The sequence below is a fragment of the Eulemur rufifrons genome, chromosome 18 (genome assembly GCF_041146395.1).
Source record: "Eulemur rufifrons isolate Redbay chromosome 18, OSU_ERuf_1, whole genome shotgun sequence".
NCBI lineage: Eukaryota > Metazoa > Chordata > Mammalia > Primates > Lemuridae > Eulemur > Eulemur rufifrons.
Window position 1 is genome coordinate 67,684,271 of NC_091000.1, and position 6,301 is coordinate 67,690,571.

Below are 6,301 nucleotides of genomic sequence, written 5' to 3' on the forward strand. Positions count from 1 at the left end.
ATACCTCGCCCTTCCATTTGGCTGTTCCTAGTTGTATTTTTTATAATAAACCGGCAAAGGTAAGCACAATGTTTTCCCCAGTTTTGCGAGTGAATTGTCAAACCTGGGGGTGGCGGGTCATGGGAACGCCCGAATTTGTAGTCGGCCAGGCAGAAAGCTGGACAGCCTGGGCCACTGATTGCAGCTGGCGTCTGAGGTGGGGCTGTCGTATGGGATTGTGCTCTCAACCGTGGGGTCTGTGCTCACTCCAGATGGATAGTGTCCGACCTGAACTGAATCACCGTGACCCAGTCGGTGCTGGAGAATTAGTTGTGCAATGCAAAAGCCCATGAATTTGGTGTCAGAAGTGGAGTCAGAAAAGGGACGACACAGGGCCAAGAAGGAAGAACTGTGGTTCCACCGTGATTTGCTCTGTCTGTTCTGCACGTAGGCTAGCCGTGACCGGCGCTCTGCCAGCTCAGCGTCCCTGCCTGCGTGCTCCTGGCCGGCGGCCCGTTTACTTCCCACTCTCGCAAGTGAGAAGAGCTTCCACCTCCTGTGTGGAGCTTTTCCCTGCTCGACCTGCCCCGAACCTGCTCCTTCCTGGTGCAGGTAAGGAAATATTGTCTGTGTGATTTATTTAGACATTAACAAAGTACTGTCAGGATATGAGTGACTTCATGGGTGTGCATCTTAACTTTCTAATAGTGGGGAGTGTTGACAAACAAGGCCACAGCTGTTTCATCTGTCCTCATGAGGACACAGCTCTGCTCAACACACACAGCAACTTTAGAAAACCTAAAGTTACGTTAAAAAAGCAAAAAAGATGAGTGAGAATAATTTTAAAATACTTTATTTAATCTAACACATCCAAAACATTATTTCAACATGAAATCGACATAAAAAGATTATTAATGAGATATTCTGCATAATTTTTGGTCTTTGGTTCCAGTCTGTACTTTGCACTGGCAGCACATCTAGTTCGGAGGTGGCTGTGTTCTGAGTTCCCAGCAGCCGCGTGTGGCTGGCAGCTGTCACACTGGGCAGCTCCGCGGTCGTGAGCACACAGGTGAAGTACCCTGCCCAGTGCTACCTCGCTGGCCAGTGGCAGAGCCACAGTGTACGTCTGGACACCTTTTCCTGAGCCCATGTCCTTGGTCACCAAGCAATGCCGCACAGGCATGGTGGTGTCTGAGGCAAAGGGAGGGGTCCCAGGGAGGCAGAGAGGAGAGCATTGGAACAGTGAGTCAGGACATCCGGTCTGCTTGGAAGCAGAAATGACAGTAGGGAGAGGCCAGGAGTCCAGAGACCACGCTGAGTGTGATGTGGAACTTAAGAAGGTCAGCAGAGACTACAAACTAGACATTTTGAAAGTAGAGCAACATAAGTAATGCCAACCTCTAAGGCACAAATAGATAGGCTGCTAGATGGTGGCAGCTGAGAGGAAACCAAAGTCATTGGAGTTAAGGAGGTCAAGGAGCTGTGAGGTTGGGGTGTGAGGTTGCAGTGGGCCACAGATGCAAGGGAGACAGACAGAATGAAAACACGTGAGGCCGCTGCTATTGGCTGGGACTGGAGTCCCCTGGTGGCTTGTCTGGGCTCAAACATCCCATACGGCTCACTTAGCTGGCAGCTGGCGCTGGCTGTGGGCTCAGTTTGGGCCGAAGCATCTATGCACGCCCTCTGCATGTAGCTGGCCTTCTCACAGCAAGGTGGCGAGTTTTAAGACAGTGTGGCTCAAGACCGAGTATTCTAAGAGGTGGGAGGTGGATGCTGACTGGCCAATTAAAAGCTATTATACATCCGTGAGCACAGAATCACTTCCTCCACATTGCATTGGTCAAAGCCGTCCCAGGCCACCAAAGGTGGTAGAGAAATAGACTTCACCTTTTGATGGGGAGGTACAAGCTCACATTGAAGAAGAGTGTATAGGATGAGAGACATTATTGTGACTGTCTTTGGAGAACTTAATATGGTACGGAAGTTAATTGGACAATATTTATTAAAAAAAAAAAAAAAAACCTAGTATCTGTATATGCTTTGTCCTAGCAACTCTGCTCCAAAAATTTATTTTAAATAGATTTTAATATTTTAGAATAAATGTTTAATATTTAAAATGAATATTTATTTTATTAAAATAAATTTTAGATATTTCTAAAAACTTGGCTATCAGGGTGGTCATTTCACTCTTGTAACGTTTTTTGTTTGTTTGTTTGTTTTTTGAGATAGAGTCTTGCTCTTTTGCCCTGGCTAGAGTGCTGTGCCATCAGCCTTCTTCACAGTAACCTCAAACTCCTGGGCTCAAGCGATCCTTCTGCCTCAGCCTCCCAAGTAGCTGGGACTACAGGCATGCGCCACGATGTCCAGCTAATTTTTTCTATATATATATATTTTTTAGCTGTCCAAATCATTTCTTTCTGTTTTTAGTAGAGACGTGGTCTCGCTTTTGCTCAGGCTGGTCTCGAACTCCTGACCTTGAGCGATCCTCCCGCCTCGGCCTCCCAGAGTGCTAGGATTACAGGCATGAGCCACCTCACCCGGCCTTATTTGTTTTAAAACAGGATCTCACTCTGTCACTCAGGCTGGAATGCAGTAATGGGATCAAAGCTCACTGCAACCTCGAACTCCTGGGCTCAAGCGATCCTCCTGCCTCGGCCTCCCAAGTTACTGGGACTACAGGTGTGAGTCACCATGTCCAACCCAATTTTGTTTTTAGTAGCCTCAAACTAGAAGATATTCTCATGTCCCCAAATAGAAAACTGATTAATGATGGCGTACCCTACTATATTGTCTAAAAGTGATACTATAAAAATAATATTTAGGGTAAATCATGTCAACACTGATTATTCTAGCGAAAAAGTGTATTAGGGAGTTTTGGAGGTGGGGGACTGGGCAGGACTCACTCTACCCCTGTTTCCTGGTAGGACTTTGAAGTTTGCTGGGGAGCATGTGAGCAAACGCTCATGGGTCAGAGAGCTTTCTGAAAGGAAAGGGATTGAAACTCTGACCCTACCACCTTTGCAAAATGTTTATTTTAGAATCCAATTAGGTATTCATCATCTAAGTCACAGAATTGACTGGAATGTATCTAAAGCTTATAGTCATACTGATGTAGGGCCTTCTGCCTCCAGGAGAATGAACAGCAGAGTGGAGAAATTAGCACTGACCTGGCAGTTGGGAAGGTCCTTTTCTTTAAATATAAATGCTCTGGTTCCATATTATTTTATTAATTACTCTTCTGTTTGCCTATTTAAAATAATGAAAAATATTCAAAATAATCTGCCAATATATCCTGAAGTCCCCAGTCTCCTCCCTGAAAATCAGGCTGTTGTTGCTTAGGATACTTCTGCAGTTTTAAAAAAATTCAGTTCACATTTTAATTATAGTTTTATATTTTAATAGGTAACACATTTACATGTTCCATAATTTGAAAGGTGGGACCTGAGATACTGTGAAAGTCTCCTTCCCACCCCTGTCTCCTCGCCGTCCTCTTCACCCCCCAGTGCCAAACGATGGGTTCCGGAATCTTGTGTGTCTTTCAGAGGTAGTCTAAGTACAACATACATGAGAAAATACAGTGTAGTTCTCCCTCTCTCCACCTTTACACAAGTGGTGGCACACAATGCATATTGCTTTTCATCTTGCACTTGTTTTTTTCCTACTTAAAAAACATATCTTGGATATGAAAAAAAATGGAGGCCAGAAGGCCATATGCAAAGTGGTAGGAAAAAAATTCAAACCTGTGAATCAAGAATATTATGTCCAGTAAAGCTATCTTTTAAAATTGAAGGTGAAATAAAGATATTCTCACATAAACTAAAAACTGAGAATTTTTTGCTCTGAAAAAGAAGAACAATGTTGTAGGACACATTTCTCTATTTCAAAACTTACTATAAAGCATGAATAATCAAGACAGTAAAGTACTGGCATGAGGACAGACATGTGTAGAGATCAGTGGAACAGAAATGAGAGTCCAGAAATAAACCCAGGTGTTTATGGTCAAATGACTTGACAAGTGAGCCAAGACCATCCAATGGGGAAAGAATAGTCTTTTCAACAAATGGTGCTGGGACAACTGGATAGCCACATGCAAAAGAGTGAGGTTAGACCGTTTTCTCACATCATATACAAAAATTAACTCAAAGTGAATCACAAACATAAATATAAGAGGTAAAACTATAAAACTCTTAAAGGAAAACAGGAGTAAATCTTTATGACCTTATGACACCAAAAGAACAAGAGGAAAAAAAAATAGATACATTAGACTACATTAAAATTTAAAACTTTTAATAATAATATCATCAGGAAAATAATACCATCAAAGGAATGAAAAGACAACCCACAGAATGGGAAAATATACTTGTAAATCACATATTTGATAGGACATTTGTATCCATAATATATAGAGAGGTCTTATGACTCAATAATAAAAAGACAAGTAACCCCATTAAAAATGGACAAAGAATCTGAATAAACATTTCTCTAAGGAAGATATACAAATGGCCAATAAGCACACAAAAAGATGGTCAACATCAATAACTATCAGGGAAATGCAAATTGAAACCATGATAAGATACCACTTCACATCCACAAGCAAGGCTATACTACAAAAGATGGATACTAGTTAAGTGTTGATGAGGAAGTGAGAATCTGAAACTGTCCTACACTACTGCTGGGAACGTAAAAAGTGCAGCTGCTTTGGAAAATAGCCGGGAAAGTCCTCTAAAGTTTACACATAGCATTACTATATGCCCCAGCAGTTCCAGCCCTAGGTATATACACCCAAGATAAATGAAAACACATGTCCACATAAAAACATACACAAATGTCCATTGGCAGCATTATTCATAAAAGCCAAAAAGTGGAAACAAATCAAATGCCCTTCAACTAATGAATGGACGGATAAACAAAATGTGCTATGTCCACTGGAATATTATTTGGTCATAAAAGGGAATGAAATACTGATACATGCTATACCACATTGATAGATCTTGAAAACATCAAGCTTAGTGCTAGGAACCAGACACAAAAGGCCACGTATTGTATGATTCCATTGACAGGAAATGTCCAGCGTAGGTAAACTATAGAAACAGAAGACAATGTGTGGTTTCCTAGGGCTAGGGAGGGGGGTAGAATGGGGGGTGCCTGCTCACGAGTACAGGGTTTATTTCTGGAGTGAGGAAAATGTTCCACAATTAGACTGTGGTAATGTTTGCACAACTCTGTGAATATAACGACAGCCATTGAACTTGGAGGGTAGTTTATGGTATGTGAAATATGTCTCAGTTAATACATATGTGTTAATTACACACAGCTTGGAATCTCTCTTGAGATGAGTCGAGCTGCTGGCTGGGCTGCAGTCATCGATGACGGGGCCAGAGGACCTGATTCCGGGATGGCCGCCGGGTTTTGTTGGCTGCTAGCAGATGGCCTTCGTTCCTTGTTCCTTGCCAAGTGGTCCTTCCCGTGAGGCTGCCTGAGTGTTCTCACGACTCGGCAGCTGGCTTCCCCCAGAGCGAGATATCCAAGAGAGCACGGTGGAAGGTACAGAGTGTTTCGTGACCCAGTGTTACAGGTCACGCACTGGCATCCCATCAAAACCCCATTGATTACAGAAAGGCATGAAATCAAGAGGAAAGAATCAATGGGGGCCCTCTTGGAGGCTGGCTCCCACGGTGGGGTGAAATCCTGCTGCCTTCTTAGCGACTTCAGTCTCTCCAGCTCATCAGTCAAAACCGCTACGCAACACGGCCCTACTGCAACACATTTGGTGCTATGGTGATCCCCAAGGCCTGTGAAGGAGCAGTTCAAGTTTCTGCTGGAGATCGGAATGTGTGTGTGTGTGTGTGTGTGTGTAAGCACACATGTATACATACACATGTGCATATTTATATACATATTCATATGCACATTCATATACATATACAACTTATATTCATATACATATACAACTTATATTCATATACATATACAACTTATATTCATATACATATACATACACACATTATTTTTTTAAAATGTCTGACTTACTGGCCTGAAGGTAATGAATTCTGGAGAAATAAATTTCCAGCATGAGTTAGGTATGAAAAATTCCATCTGGTTTTTCTTTTTCTTCCTAATATTGTTTACTATGACATTTACTTGGCAAAAATATAGCAGTCCATGGGAAATGCCTTTTCTTGCTGCAGTCCTCCAGATAAGAACATAGAAGCCCCTATCCCACATGCTTGGGAATCGGGAAGACACAGATAAGGCCCTAACCCCGCCTCCTCCTCACCCCCCATGACAGCTTTCAGATCAATACAGTGGCACCCAATTGTGT

At 42.7% G+C, this 6,301-nt stretch overlaps 1 long non-coding RNA gene across 1 annotated transcript; it reads left to right on the forward strand.

Annotated features, from left to right (window-relative positions):
- Window positions 1-475: 475 nt before the first annotated feature.
- On the forward strand, window positions 476-5,923 carry LOC138398945 (uncharacterized). The gene is made up of 3 exons (XR_011236072.1): window positions 476-591; window positions 2,541-2,658; window positions 5,294-5,923. It is a non-coding gene; the product is annotated as an uncharacterized lncRNA (long non-coding RNA).
- Window positions 5,924-6,301: the final 378 nt, after the last annotated feature.